Source organism: Oncorhynchus clarkii, chromosome 5 (assembly GCF_045791955.1).
Source record: "Oncorhynchus clarkii lewisi isolate Uvic-CL-2024 chromosome 5, UVic_Ocla_1.0, whole genome shotgun sequence".
Classification (NCBI taxonomy): domain Eukaryota; kingdom Metazoa; phylum Chordata; class Actinopteri; order Salmoniformes; family Salmonidae; genus Oncorhynchus; species Oncorhynchus clarkii.
This window is the reverse complement of record NC_092151.1, coordinates 70183750-70199838: the sequence shown is the minus strand read 5'-3', so window position 1 is coordinate 70199838 and position 16089 is coordinate 70183750. Positions and strand designations below refer to the sequence as shown.

At 44.6% G+C, this 16089-nt stretch overlaps 1 pseudogene; it reads right to left on the bottom strand.

The window, feature by feature from the left end:
• Positions 1-728: 728 nt before the first annotated feature.
• Positions 729-16089, bottom strand: LOC139409745 (cytochrome P450 2C15-like; annotated as a pseudogene).

Genomic DNA, 16089 nt, shown 5'->3' with positions numbered 1-16089 from the left:
TTCTAACAAACCGTGGCATAGATCTGGAAGGGGTTCTAACAAACCGTGGCATAGATCTGGAAGGGGTTCTAACAAACCGTGGCGTAGATCTGGAAGGGGTTCTAACAAACCGTGGCATAGATCTGGAAGGGGTTCTAACAAAACGTGACATAGATCTGGAAGGGCTTCTAACAAACCATGGCATAGATCTGGAAGGGGTTCTAACAAACCGTGGCATAGATCTGGAAGGGGTTCTAACAAAACATGGCATAGATCTGGAAGGGGTTGTAACAAACTGTGTCGTAGATCTGGAATGGGTTCTAACAAACCGTGTCGTAGATCTGGAAGGGGTTGTAACAAACCGTGGCGTAGATCTGGAAGAGGTTCTAACAAACCGTGTCGTAAATCTGGAAGGGGTTCTAACAAACTATGTCGTAGATCTGGAAGGGGTTCTAACAAACCGTGTCGTAGATCTGGAAGAGGTTCTAACAAACCGTGTAGTAGATCTGGAAGGGGTTCTAACAAACCGTGTCGTAGATCTGGAAGGGGTTCTAACAAACCATGGCGTAGATCTGGAAGGGGTTCTAACAAACCGTGTCGTAGATCTGGAAGGGGTTCTAACAAACCGTGACGTAGATCTGGAAGGGGTTCTAACAAACCGTGTCGTAGATCTGGAAGGGGTTCTAACAAACCGTGTCGTAGATCTGGAAGGGGTTGTAACAAACCGTGTCGTAGTTCTGGAAGGGGTTCTAACAAACCGTGTCGTAGATCTGGAAGGGGTTGTAACAAACCGTGTCGTAGATCTGGAAGGGGTTCTCACAAACTGTGTCGTAGATCTGGAAGGGGTTCTAACAAACCGTGTCGTAGATCTGGAAGGGGTTCTAACAAACCGTGTCGTAGATCTGGAAGGGGTTGTAACAAACCGGGGCATAGATCTGGAAGAGGTTCTAACAAACCGTGTCGTAGATCTGGAAGGGGTTCTAACAAACCGTGTCGTAGATCTGGAAGGGGTTCTAACAAACCGTGGCATAGATCTGGAAGGGGTTCTAACAAACCGTGTCATAGATCTGGAAGGGGTTCTAACAAACCGTGTCGTAGATCTGGAAGGGGTTCTAACAAACCGTGGCATAGATCTGGAAGGGGTTCTAACAAACCGTGTCGTAGATCTGGAAGGGGTTCTAACAAACCGTGGTATAGATCTGGAAGGGGTTCTAACAAGCCGTGGCGTAGATCTGAAAGGGGTTGTAACAAACCGTGTCGTAGATCTGGAAGAGGTTCTAACAAGCCATGGCGTCTATCTAAGCGTTCTAACGAGCCTTGACATACAGTCAATCTTGAAAGGGAGGGGCGAAATAATAGTTCCCACGTTTCACTCTAGACTCAGCTCCACCCCCTCCAACGTAGAGAAACGGAACTTCTGGATTGAACTGATCAAAAACAGGAAGAGCTCCATCCTGGCCAGACCCTCCCCAAGCCACACAAGTTAACCTGGACAGACACACAGAGATGTGATGTGCCTGGGTTTTCAACTGATTCTCTGACAACACTGTATAGGTAGGACCAGTACAGACTAGGTTTCTGGCTATGTTAGGATTACCTGCAGAGAAGGGCAAGAACGCTTCCCTCTGGCCAAACTTGACGACCTGGTGCAGGAAGTGTCCTTGGTTGAAGGTGTTTGGTGTTTCCCTCTCCGTCTTGTCAAACAGCTCCGAGGTCAGAACGTGCATCAACACTGTTCCCTGAGAACAACACAAACAATATCCTCTTCCGGCGCGACAGCACAAAATTAGACGCAGAGACGTGACTTAAATAAAAAGAAGGAAACTGTATCGGGGTTTTTCTTTCAACTCCCCCCCCCCCGGGGCAGTACAAACAAAGACCAAGGTAATAGCTATCCCCCCCAAAAACAATCAGTTGGTACTAAACGCAAAACTAACAGCTTGATCCGAACATATAACTGTAACGGTCTTCTTTAGGTGAAGGAGAGGCGGACCAAAACGCAGCGTGGTTATATTGATTCATGTTTAATAAAAAAAGATAAACACGAACACTACAAAACAATAAACGTGGAAAACCAAAAACAGCCCTATCTGGTGCAAAACACAGAGACAGGAACAATCACCCACAAACACACAGTGAAACCCAGGCTACCTAAGTATGATTCTCAATCAGAGACAACTAATGACACCTGCCTCTGATTGAGAACCATACTAGGCCGAAACATAGAAATACCCAAATCATAGAAAAACAAACATAGACTGCCCAACCAACTCACACCCTGACCATGCTAAGTAAATACAAAACAAAGGAAATAAAGGTCAGAACGTGACAGTACCCCCCCCCCCCCCCAAAAAACCTTGACCTATAGGGGAGGGTCTGGGTGGGCGTCTGTCCGCGGTGGCGGTTCTGGCGCGGGACGCGGACCCCACTTCACCATTGTCTTAGTCCGCCTCATTGTCCGCGGGGCGGTACTGGCGCCTCTGGGCTGAGGGGCGGCACTGGCGCCTCTGGGCTGAGGGGCGGCACTGGCGCCTCTGGGCTGACTGGCGGCACTGGCGCCTCTGGGCTGACTGGCGGCACTGGCGCCTCTGGGCTGACTGGCGGCACTGGCGCCTCTGGGCTGACTGGCGGCACTGGCGCCTCTGGGCTGACTGGCGGCACTGGCGCCTCTGGGCTGACTGGCGGCACTGGCGGCCCCTGGCTGACTGGCGGCACTGGCGGCCCCTGGCTGACTGGCGGCACTGGCGGCCCCTGGCTGACTGGCGGCACTGGCAGCGCCGGGCAGACTGGCGGCACTGGCGGCGCCGGGCAGACTGGCGGCTCAGGCGGCGCCGGGCAGACGGGCGTCTCAGGCGGCGCCGGGCAGACGGGTGGCTCAGGCGGCGCCGAACAGGCGGGAGACTCCGGCTGCGCTGGAGAGGAGGAAGGCTCTAGCAGCGCCGGAGAGGCGGTAGATTCCGGCAGTGCTGGGAAGGAGGAAGGCCCCGGCAGCGCTGGACAGGCGGGAGTACCTGTAAGGATGAGACGGAGAGACAGCCTGGTGCGGGGGGCTGCCACCGGAGGGCTGGTGCGTGGAGGTGGTGACGGATAGACCGGACCGTGCAGGCGCACTGGAGCTCTGGAGCACCGAGCCTGCCCAACCTTACCTGGTTGAATGGTCCCGGTCGCCCTGCCAGTGCGGCGAGGTGGAATAGCCCGCACTGGGCTATGCAGGCGAACCGGGGACACCGTGCGCAAGGCTGGTGCCATGTAAGCCGGCCCAAGGAGACGCACTGGAGACCAGATGCGTAGAGCCGGCTTCATGGCACTTGGCTTGATGCCCACTCTAGCCCGGCCGATACGCGGAGCTGGAATGTACCGCACCGGGCTGTGCACCCGCACTGGGGACACCGTGCGCTCCACCGCATAACACGGTGCCTGCCCGGTCTCTCTCGCCCCCCGGTAAGCACATGAAGTTGGCTCAGGTCTCCTACCTGGCTTCGCCATACTTCCTGTGTGCCCCCTCCAATACATTTTTGGGGCTGCCTCTCGGGCTTCCTTGCCAGCCGTGTTCGCTTCGCCAACCTCATTCTCCTGTACCCTTCCGCGCACTGCTCCATCGAATCCCAGGCGGGCTCCGGCACACTCCCTGGGTCGACCGCCCACCTGTCTATCTCCTCCCAAGTTGTGTAGTCCAGATTCTGCTCCCATGTCCCGAAATCCTGACATCGCTGTTGCTGTTCCTGCTGCTGCTGCCTCTGTTCCTTCTCCTGCTGCTGCTTTTGCTGCAGCTGCTGTTTACCACGCCGCTTGGTCCTGTTGTGGTGGGTGATTCTGTAACGGTCTTCTTTAGGTGAAGGAGAGGCGGACCAAAACGCAGCGTGGTTATATTGATTCATGTTTAATAAAAAAAGATGAACACTACAAAACAATAAACGTGGAAAACCAAAAACAGCCCTATCTGGTGCAAAACAGAGACAGTGAAACCCAGGCTACCTAAGTATGATTCTCAATCAGAGACAACTAATGACACCTGCCTCTGATTGTGAACCATACTAGGCCGAAACATAGAAATATCCAAATCATAGAAAAAACAAACATAGACTGCCCACCCAACTCCCACCCTGACCATACTAAATAAATACAAAACAAAGGAAATAAAGGTCAGAACGTGACAATAAAAGGGAATCATGGTGTTGTGGAATTCGCCGTAACCTCACTCTGCCCCCCTCTGCCCCTTCAGTCTGGTCCTTAAGAGAGCACAAACACAATTAGTCAATTGACCTCAGGTGAGCATCAGTAGTGGCTGTACTGCAGCCACTAGATCTAGATCACACACTAGATCTTCTCTCCATTCTACCATAGCCAAACAGTTTTCCATAGTAAGAGGGTGGACGAGCTGCTTACATTCTCTATCTCAGTGAGGAGGGTGTCAATGTAGTCTCTGGGGTTGCTGGTGTTCATGTCTTGCCTGTGTCTTTCCACGTCCTCCCCGATGAGTTCCTCCAGGGCCATATAGTAGCTGAACATGGTGTTGTGAGGACCTAGGAGATGCTCCATCAGCGTGGAGAACATGTCGCACAGCTACAGTACACAGGGGGAACATGCCATGGTCTGTCAGTCAAAGCTAGATCCCTTGGGGGAGTTGTAATCATGGTTATTGCCACCAGGGTCATTACACTGAATTTAAATGGAATCAAGCCCAACCCAGTTAAGTAGTAATCAAGTCATTCATCTCCAGGTGTATTTCCTCCTCCAGTCAGTTCCTACCAAGCTCCACATGGTTCCCTCCAGCCAGATGGCCTCGTTCAAGTACTTCAGCAGGATCTGGAAGTTGTGGTCTCTGTAGTCAAACCTCTTCCCAAACAATATCTGGCAGATGATATTGGACACGGCATTGTTGAACATGGATGCAGGGTAGAAGGCTCCACCTGAGAAAAGAAAGGGAGGGGATTGACCTGTTTGGTAAATGCCTTGTGACATCACACATAGATCAGTGCCTCTGCACCTCTTCCCTCTCTTCTGTACCTGTCTCCTTCCTCTCCCCTTGTTCCCCTTTTGCTCTCTTCTTCCTACTTCTCTCCATCTCATCCTGTAGGAAGCACATCTCCTCACAGAAGACCCCCTCCATGGACTTCTTCCCCAGGCCAAAGGTTTTCAGGGTGAACAGGGTCGAACCTTCTCTGCTTCTTCCATGGCAGGCTGTTACTCATGAATAGACCTGTTGAGAGGGGGGGGGGGGGGCAAGACTGTCTTGATAAGCTTAAGTTTAGTCATAACCCACTGGGCACAAACTGGTTTAATCAACGTTATTTGAAATTTCAACCACAGGATTGTCATCATTGTAACCAATTTTCAACATAGACACATCTTGTTTAAAATAGGTTGAATTTGTAACTTTGAAACGTCAGATCTTCAATGTTATGTCCACTATTAGAATAAAACAATAGGCTATGCAGCACCTCCTACTGGAGAGTTGATTTATCTACAGCTATTATTATGGTCTCCCATCCAGGGTTTTAACCAAGCCCAGATCTGATTAGAATCACTGACTACTACCAATGTGCTATTGTGAGAATGATTATTGAGCGATCTCTTAATAACTAAGTATAGTCACTGTTGCTATCGAGGGGTAAATGTTACTATTTAGGCCTACAGTATAAAGCATTTGCAAAGTCATCAACAGCTTTTGTTTCAATTCAATCTAGGGTTCAACTAAAAACATACAAAACAAATTGCCTAGGGTTTCAAGCTTCGGTTGATTTCAAATGTAATCTTCAAGTTAATCATTCATATGTTGGATTCACTCCTCAATCACAAGCAAAAATCTAAGTTAAAGAATAGGACTAAATCAAATCAAACTTTATTTAAAAGGCACTTAAAGATTGATTAGATTAGATTTAGTCCTATTCTTAGATTCTTGGTTGAGATGGAGACGTGATTCCAAAATAATAATTATTACTTTGTAGACAAACTGGATATCGAATTGTGTTTGGTTGTCAACGCAACCAAATATCAACATTTGGAGGAGATGTATCTTCTGCTTGGATTGTTCCATCTATACCACTGACTTGGTCTGGCTTTAATTCTAGTTCCGATACAAATTAATAATTGAAATCTAAGTTAAAGAATCAAATCAAACTATAAATGTACTTTACATAAAGTTTCATTTGATTTAGTCATATTTTTTTCAAGTTTGATTCTTGGTTGAGATGAAGACGTGAATCCAACATGTCAATTATTCAATTGTAGATGAAAAAGAAATAAAGGCAGACTAAGCACAAAAGATATCTCATTCAAATGTTGATATTTGGTTGCGTTGACAATCAAACACAATTAAATATCCAGTTTGTCTACAACCAAAAATCTAAGAACAGGACTAAATTGAATCGAATCAAACTTGAAATGCACTTTAAATAAAGTTCAATATCACTTTTGCAATACAATAAATAGCCTATTAACTTGTCGACAAGTTAACAAATTATATATTGGATTCACGTCTCCAACTAAACCAAAAATAAAAGTTCAAGAATAGGATTAAGCCAGTAGCTCAGATGAAACAATACAAGCATTAGATATCCTTTAAATGTTGATATTTGGTTGCGTTGTCAACCAAACACAATTCAATATTATTTTTGTAATACAATAAATAGCCTAAAGTTAAGGCTATCTTACAAACTACACTGAACCAAAATATAAACGCAACAAGCAACAATTTCTAAGATTTTACTGAGTTACAGTTCATATAAGGACATCAGTCAATTGAAATAAATAATTTGGGCCCTAATTTATGGATTTCACATGACTGTGAATACAGATATGCATCTGTTGGTCACAGATGCCACCATCATGCAGTGCTACACATTTCTTTTGCATAGAGTTGATCAGGCTGTTGATTGTGGCCTGTAGATAGTTGTCCCGCTCCAATTAAATGGCTGTGGGAAGTGGCTGGCTATTGGCGGAAACTGGAACACACTGTCTTACATGTCGATCCAGAGCATCTAAAACATGCTCAATGGGTGACATCATGGTGAGTATGCAGGTCATGGAAGAACTGGGACATTTTCAGCTTCCAGGAACTGTGTACAGACTCTTGCAACTTGGGGCCGTGCATTATCATACTGAAACATGAGGTGATGGCGGTGGATGAATGGCACGACAATGGGCCTCAGGATCTCGTCACGGTATCTCTGTGCATTTAAATTGTCATCAATAAAATGCAATTGTGTTCATTGTCTGTGGCATCTGCCTTCCCATACCATAACACCACCGCCACCACGGGTGCACTGGTCACAAGGTAATCCAGTAATTGTAGTAAACAGTGCCACACTCAGGCAGAAAACTGAATGTTCTATTCTCAGAAAGGCCCATCTTTTCAAAGAAAACCTACTTTAATTATATCTATATTTGAGAAAAATAAGTAGATTTGTTGTGATCACAAGAAAATCCAAATAATTAAGTTAATAGATGACATTCAGTGCTATAAACCTGTCTCCAATATAATCGCATAGTTTACACAGACCCGTCGCTGACTTTCGTGTGAAAAGGCATCCCATGGTCTGTTTTGTCAACGAGCTCAATGTACAGTGTGTTCGGAAAGTATTCAGACCCCTTGTCTTTTTCAACATTTTGTTATGCCTTATTCTAAAATGGATTAAATAAATACAAATTATCATCTATTCACAATACCCCAGAATGACAAAGTGAGAACATCTTTTTAGAAATGTTTGCAAATGTATTCAAAATGAAACAGAAATACCTTATTTACATAAGTATTCAGACCCTTTGCTATGAGACTTGAAACGGAGCTCATGTGCATCCTGACTTAATTGGAGTCCACCTGTGGTAAATTCAATTGACTGGACATGATTTGAAAAGGACTGTCTATATAAGGTCCCACAGTTGGCAGTGCATGTCAGATCAAAAACCAAGCCATGAGGTCAAAGGAATTGTCTGAGACAGGATTGTGTCGAGACACAGATCTGGGGAAGGGTACCAAAACATTTCTGCAGCATTGTAGGTCCCCAAGAAGACAGTGGCCTCAATCATTATTAAATGGAAGAAGTTTGGGACCACCAACACTCTTCCTAGAGCTGGCAGCTCTGCGAAACTGAACAATCAGGGGAGAAGGGCCTTGGTCAGGAAGGTGACCAAGAACCCGATGGTTCCTCTGTGGAGATGGGAGAACCTTCCAGAAGGACAACCATCTCTGCAGCACTCCACCAATCAAGTCTTTATGGTAGAGTGGCCAGACTGAAGCCACTCCTCAGTAAAAGGCACATGACAGCCCGCTTGGAGTTGCCAAAAGGCACCTAAAGGACTCTCAGTCCATGAGAAACAAGATTCTCTGGTTTGAATGTCAATCGTCATGTCTGGAGGAAACCTGGCACATCCCTACGGTGAAGCATGGTGGTGGCAGCTTCATGTTGTGGGGATATTTTTCAGCGGCAGGAACTGGGAGACTAGTTAGGATCTAGGGAAAGATGAACGGAGCAAAGTACAGAGAGATCCTTGATGGAAACCTGCTTCAGAGCAGTCAGGACCTCAGACTGGGGCGAAGGTTCAACTTCCAACAGGACAATGACTAAGCACACATCCAAGACAACGCAGGAGTGGCTTTGGGACAAGTCTCTGAATGTCCTCAAGTGGCCCAGCTAGAGCCCAGACTTGAACCTGATTGAACCTCAGGAGTAAATGTCAGTTGGCTTTTCATAGCCGATCATTGAGAGTATCTCTACCGCTCCTGCTGTCTCTAGAGAGTTGAAAACAGCAGGTCTGGGACAGGTAGCACGTCCGGTGAACAGGTCAGGGTTCCATAGCCGCAGGCAGAACAGTTGAAACTGGTGCAGCAGCACGGCCAGGTGGACTGGGGACAGCAAGGAGTCATCATGCCAAGTAGTCCTGAGGCATGGTCCTAGGACTCAGGTCCCCCGAGAGAGAGAAAGAGAATTAGAGAGAGCATACTTAAATTCACACAGGACACTGGAGAAATACTCCAGATATAACAGACTGACTAGCCCCCCGACACATAAACTACTGCAGCATAAATACTGGAGGCTGAGACAGGAGGGGTCAGGAGACACTGTGGCCCCATCCGATGATACCCCCGGACAGGGCCAAACAGGCAGGATATAACCCCACCCACTTTGCCAAAGCACAGAGGGATATCTTCAACCACCAACTTACCATCCTGAGACAAGACCGAGTATAGCCCACAAAGATCTCCGCCACAGAACATCCCAAGGGGGGGCGCCAACCCAGACAGGAAGACCACGTCAGTGACTCAACCCACTCAAGTGACGCACCCCTCCTAGGGACGGCATGGAAGAGCACCAGTAAGCCAGTGACTTGGCCCCTGTAATAGGGTTAGAAGCAGAGAATCCCAGGGGAGAGAGGGGCGGTTCGGTGCTCCAGTGCCTTTCCGTTCACCTTCACACTCCTGGGCCAGACTACACTCAATCATAGGACCTACTGAAGAGATGAGTCTTCAATAAAGACTTAAAGGTTGAGACCGAGTCTGCGTCTCTCACATGGGTAGGCAGACCATTCCATAAAAATTGAGCTCTATAGGAGAAAGCCCTGCCTCCAGCTGTTTGCTTACAAATTCTAGGGACAATAAGGAGTACGGCAGGACCAAATCGTAAAGATAGGTAGGAGCAAGCCCATGTAATGCTTTGTAGGTTAGCAGTAAAACCTTGAAATCAGCCCTTGCCTTAACAGGAAGCCAGTGTAGGGAGGCTAGCACTGGAGTAATATGATCAAATTATTTGGTTCTAGTCAGGATTCTAGCAACCGTATTTAGCACTAACTGAAGTTTATTTAGTGCTTTATCCGGGTAGCCGGAAAGTAGAGCATTGCAGTAGTCTAACCTAGAAGTAACAAAAGCATGGATTCATTTTTCTGCATCAATTTTGGACAGAACATTTCTGACCATTGCAATGTTACGCAGATAGAAAAAAAGCTGTCCTTGAAACAATCTTGATATGTTCGTCAAAAGAGAGATCAGGGTCCAGAGTAACGCCGAGGTCCTTCACAGTTTTATTTGAGACGACTCTACAACCATCAAGATTAATTGTCAGATTCAACAGAAGATCTCTTTGTTTCTTGGGACCTAGAACAAGCATCTCTGTTTTGTCCGAGTTTAAAAGTAGAAAGATGATCCCAATAAATTAGGCAGCCTCGTAAACGACGCCCCCCTCTGGTATGTTCTATTGCGAACTGTCTGGGACTCATTGTTTCCCTGTTAACTACTCAAAGATATTTAACTTATTAAGTGAAAGACGTAATTAACTGCAATAAACTGGTCTCAAATGTATTTGCATAACTAGGCTATGCAGAACCACGGTGTACCCATTGTGTAAAATTAGAGTATTTTCTCGCTTTGTGCACAGGGCACAGAGTCATCTAGAATGTTATTGTATGCTGTAGCATTAAGATTTCCCTTCAAGTGAACTAAGGGCCCTAGCTCGAAACATAAAAAACAGCCCCAGGCCATTATTCCTCCTCCTGACAGATGGTGAAGCATGATTCCTCACTCTAGAGCATGTTTCCACTGCTCCAGAGTCCAATGGCGGCTAGGTTTACACAACTCCAGCAGACGCTTGACATTGTGCATGGTGATCTTAGGCTTGTGTGCAGCTGCTCGACCATAAAAATGTATTTCATTAAGCTCCCAGCAAACAGTTATTGTGCTGAAGTTTCTTCCAGAGGTAGTTTGGAATTCGGCAGACTATTTTTAAGCGCTATGCCCTTCAGCACTCAGAGGTCCCGTTCTGTGAACTTGTGTGTCCAGATGTTGTTGCTCCTAGATGTTTCCACTTCACAATAACAGCACTTACAGTTGACTGGGGCAGCTCTAGCAGGGCAGAAATTTGATGAACTGACTTGTCGGAAAGGTGGCAACCTATGACAGTGCCACAATGGAAGTCACTGAGCTCTAAGGCCATTCTACTGCCAGTGTTTTTCTAGGCTGATTGCATGGCTGTGTGCTTGATTTTATACACCTGTCAGCAATGGGTGTAGCTGAATAGCCAAAACCACATACATGTCCACATACTTTTGTATATACAGTATAGTGCTCGTATTGCTGTATTCCAATGGAATATCTCACCACACTGGCATTGTGAAAGGACGCACTCAGAACGCACAGAGCCATCATAGTATTTTGAACGAAAAATGAAAACGAAAAACCAGGTATACAGACATAAATGAGGTAATTTGGGGGAGTAGGCTTGTCCACGGGAAGAACAAAAACTTTTTTCCCACGCTGCAGACGGCTCTATAGGTCCGCTAATACAGGACTATTAGGCCCAGTGCACTACTTTTGTGAAAAAATGATTTTTACTTTAAAAATATATTTATTCAGATTTTTTTATGAATACTGAGTTAGAGGCTTTGGAGGAAATTCTTAATGAGTCAGACACAGATGCTGGGAGTGATCTGGAGCAAGATGACTCAGAGAATTGTTTTTTCTAGAAGGATTGGATTCTGTTTTAGATGTGTAAATAAATTATTTTGTATATCTTTCTGTAGTTTACAATATGTATTTGGTATTGTTTTATATAGTTGTGGTCTGCTTCTTTTTGTTTTGTATTTACAGTATAGTGGTGTCCTGTCCTGTGTAGCCTATAACCAGTGTATCATTCCAAAGTAGTTACATATTGTATATATTCCACATTAGTTAGCTGGTAAAAGTTGGACATATTCTGTGTAACAGTGGAGAGGCGTTCTTATATAAATTCTTATGGTCATTGTTACTTTGTCTCTAAAGGTAGGTGACCTGTTTTGACCTCTAAAGGTAGGTGACCTGTTTTGACCTCTAAAGGTAGGTGACCACTGTTTTCATTGTATAGGCTAGTAAATGTATTTTACATTACAGTAATGTTGTTTTGTTATATAGTTGTGGTCTGCTTTTTTGTGTTTTGGACTATGTACAGTTGAAGTTGGAAGTTTACATACACCTTAGCCAAATACATTTAAACTCAGTTTTTCACAATTCCTGACATTTAATCGTTGTAAAAATTCCCTGTCTTAGGTCATTAGGATCACCACTTTATTTTAAGAATGTGAAATGTCAGAATAATAGTAGAGAGAATGATTTATTTCAGCTTTTGTTTCTTTCATCACATTCCCAGTGGGTCAGAAGTTTACATACACTCAATTAGTATTTGGTAGCATGGCCTTTAAATTGTTTAACTTGGGTCAAGCGTTTCGGCTAGCCTTCCACAAGTTCGCCACAATAGGTTGGGTGAATTTTGGCCCATTCCTCCTGACAGAACTGGTGTAACTGAGTCAGGTTTGTAGGCCTCCTTGCTCGCACACACTTTTCAGTTCTGCCCACAAATTTTCTATAGGATTGAGGTCAGGGCTTTGTGATGGCCACTCCAATACCTTGACTTTGTTGTCCTTAAGCCATTTTGCCACAACTTTGGAAGTATGCTTGGGGTCATTGTCCATTTGGAAGACCCATTTGCGACCAAGATTTAACTTTGATGCCTTGAGATGTTGCTTCAATATATCCACATAATTTTCTCTCCTCATGATGCCATCTATTTTGTGAAGTGCACCAGTCCTTCCTGTAGCAAAGCACCCCCACAACATGATGCTGCCATCCCCGTGCTTCACGGTTGGGATGGTGTTCTTTGGCTTGCAAGCCTCCCCTTTTTCCTCCAAACATAACAATGGTCATTATGGCCAAACAGTTCTATTTTTGTTTCATCAGACCAGAGGACATTTCTCCAAAAAGTACGATCTTTGTCCCCATGCGCAGTTGCAAACTGTAGTCTGGCTTTTTTTATGGCAGTTTTGGAGCAGTGTCTTCTTCCTAGCTGAGCGGCCTTTCCGGTTATGTCGATATAGGACTTGTTTTACTGTGGATATAGATACTTTTGTACCTGTTTCCTCCAGCATCTTCACAAGGTCCTTTGCTGTTGTTCTGGGATTGATTTGCATTTTTCGCACCAAAGTACGTTCATCTCTAGGAGACAGAACGCGTCTCCTTCCTGAGCGGTATGACAGCTGCGTTGTCCCATGGTGTTTATAGTTGCGTACTATTGTTTGTACAGATGAACGTGCTACCTTCAGGAATTTGGTAATTGCTCCCAAAGATGAATCAGACCTGTGGAGGTCTACACTTTTTCTTCTGAGGTCTTGGCTGATAACTTTTGATTTTCCCATGATGTGTCAAGCAAGAGGCACTGAGTTTGAAGGTAGGCCTTGAAATACATCCACAGGTAGACCACCTTGACTCAAAGAATGTCAATTAGCCTATCAGAAGCTTCTAAAGCCATGACATCCTTTTCTGGAATTTTCCAAGCTGTTTAAAGGCAGCAGTCAACTTAGTGTATGTACATTTCTGACCCACTGGAATTTTGATAATCTGTGAAATAATGTGAAATAATCTGTATGTAAACAATTGTTGGAAAACGTACTTGTGTCATGCACAAAGTAGATGTCCTAACCGACTTGTCAAAACTATAGTTTGTTAACAAGAAATTTGTGGAGTCATTGAAAAACTAGTTTTAATGTCTCCAACCTAAGTGTATGTAAGTAAACCTCCAACTTCAACTGTATAGTTTACACCCAGTATAGGCCTATGTAACTATTTCCTGTGTCCAATATTTCAAATTAGTTTTCAATTGGGAGGCAGAGGGGTAGGCATGGGTGGGCCTGGGTGGACACATGCTCATCCACTGGTTGAGCAAAAACAAAAAAATAACACATTATTATTAGAAAATACACCTCACAGAGGTGATCTTGCTGCTCCCTCTCACCTGGCCAGTTGTGAAGCAGCAGTTTACAATCCGCCTGGACAGTTATGTCCAGTGGGGGTAGGGAGCCTACTGAAGAAGTTATACATTTACAGTGTTTGCTTCTGAGAGAGGGCTGTGAGATGGTGTGATAAAAGTCACTAGCATGGAATCTGTAACAAATTTTAGGCTGGGTGTTATCTTTTAGTATATTGCTTTAATATTACAGTAATGTAGTTTTGTAACATTAGACAACTGTAATGATGTGTAGTTACAGCAATATTGATCCCTTTAGATTCCTTTATTTTATTCCCCACAAAGAGGGTGAGGACGTCTGGGAGCAAACCACCCCCCAACAAGTGACCACGCCAGTCAAGGTCTTCACCCTCCACTGCCAGATCCACAATGGGCGACATGCTCTCCTACATTTCCCTAGTGATATACATGGGACTGGCAAAGGTGTCAAGACTAGTTGACTAGTGAAAACTGTTTCTTGGCCATCAACTGTACTCTTCACATGAGTGACCCACAAAAGGATGAGGAGAATGACAATAAGAAGAGGACTGCAGGGTATGATCCTCTCGCAAGAGTCAAGCCCATTTACATTTATAATTTATATCTGTTTTCCAAATATTTCTTGCAAATAGTTCTTCTTAATGTGGGACCAATACCATTTAGGCTTATTCAATGTGTAATAGCAGTGGAATTACCCCATTCTGACAATTTGGAGAGGTTGAAAGGACACTTGGATGCACCCTTTCCATTTTATGTCTATATTTGATAAGCTACCCAGGAAAGGGCGGAAAACAGCCAATATTAATATATATAGCCTTAGAAATAAAGTTCATGAAATCAATAACTTGCTACCAACAGATAACCTTCATATATTAGCAATTTCTGAGACTCAGATAATTAATTTGATGATACAGCAGTGGCAATACAAGGTTATAACATCTACAGAAGAGACAGAAATGCTTATGGAGGAGGTGTTGCTGTATACACTACCATTCAAATGTTTGGGGTCACTTAGAAATATCCTTGTTTTTGAAAGAAAAGCACATTTTTTGTCCATTAAAATAACATCAAATTGATCAGTAAAACAGTGTAGACATTGTTAATGTTGTGAATGACTATTGTAGCTGGAAATGGCAGATTTTTTATGGAATATCTACATAGGCGCGCCAAGGCCCATTATCAGCAACCATGACTCCTGTGTTCCAATGGCACATTGTGTTAGCTAATCCAAGTTTATCATTTTAAAAGGCTAATTGATCATTAGAAAACCCTTTTGCAATTATGTTAGCACAGCTGAAAACTGTTGTTCTGATTAAAGAATCAATAAATCTGTCCTTCTTTAGACTAGTTGAGTATCTGGAGCATCAGCATTTGTGGGTTCGATTACAGGCTCAAAATGGCCAGAAACAAATAACTTTCTTCTGAAACCTGTCAGTCTATTCTTGTTCTGAGAAATGAAGGCTATTCCATGGGAGAAATTGCCAAGAAACTGAAGATCTTGTACAATGCTGTGTACTACTCCCTTCTTAGAACAGAGCAAACGGGCTTTAACCAGAATAGAACTGAGCAAGAGGACAAGTGCATTAGAGTGTCCAGTTTGAGAAACAGATGCCTAACAAGTCCTCAACTGGCAGCTTCATTAAATAGTCCCCGCAAAACACTAGTCTCAACATCAACAGTGAAGAGGCGACTCCGGGATGCTGGCCTGCTAGGCAGAGTTGCAAAGAAAAAAACTTATCTCAGACTGGCCAATAAAAATTAAATATTAAGATGGGCAAAAGAACACAAACACTAGACAGAGGAACTCTGCCTAGAAGGCCAGCATCCCGGAGACGCCTCTTCACTGTTGACGTTGAGACTGCAATGTAGCAGCCACATGGCAAAGTTGCCACATTATGACTAACTGTACAAATCATCCATGGCTTTTGGTAGCTATTGTTAGGTTTGTGCTAATGTTAGCCTTGAGCGCTGAATGTCACAAAAGTTTTAGGGATAACAACTATCATTCACTTGATACATGGAGGGACTGTTGTTAATGCTGTAGGTGATGTCTATCACCTTGGGTACGAAGTATCCCCCCAGTGTTGCGTCTTTGCTAGCCATCTTGGGGAAACCCAGCGGCACAATGTTGCCCATCCTCTGTGTCTCATGGATGACAGTGTCAGTGTAGGACATGTTGGGTCTGTCAGACATGTTGGGCTGGCGGGACTGGCCTATCACTCTGTTTATCTCAGCCTGGACCTTCCCTGTAGGGAAAAGGTGAAGGGATCAATCAATTGATCAATAGATCAATCAAATAATCAACCAATCAATCACGTGGGTGCTGTGGAAGAGTCGACTCCCCCTGTATCTCTGGGTTGTTCATCAT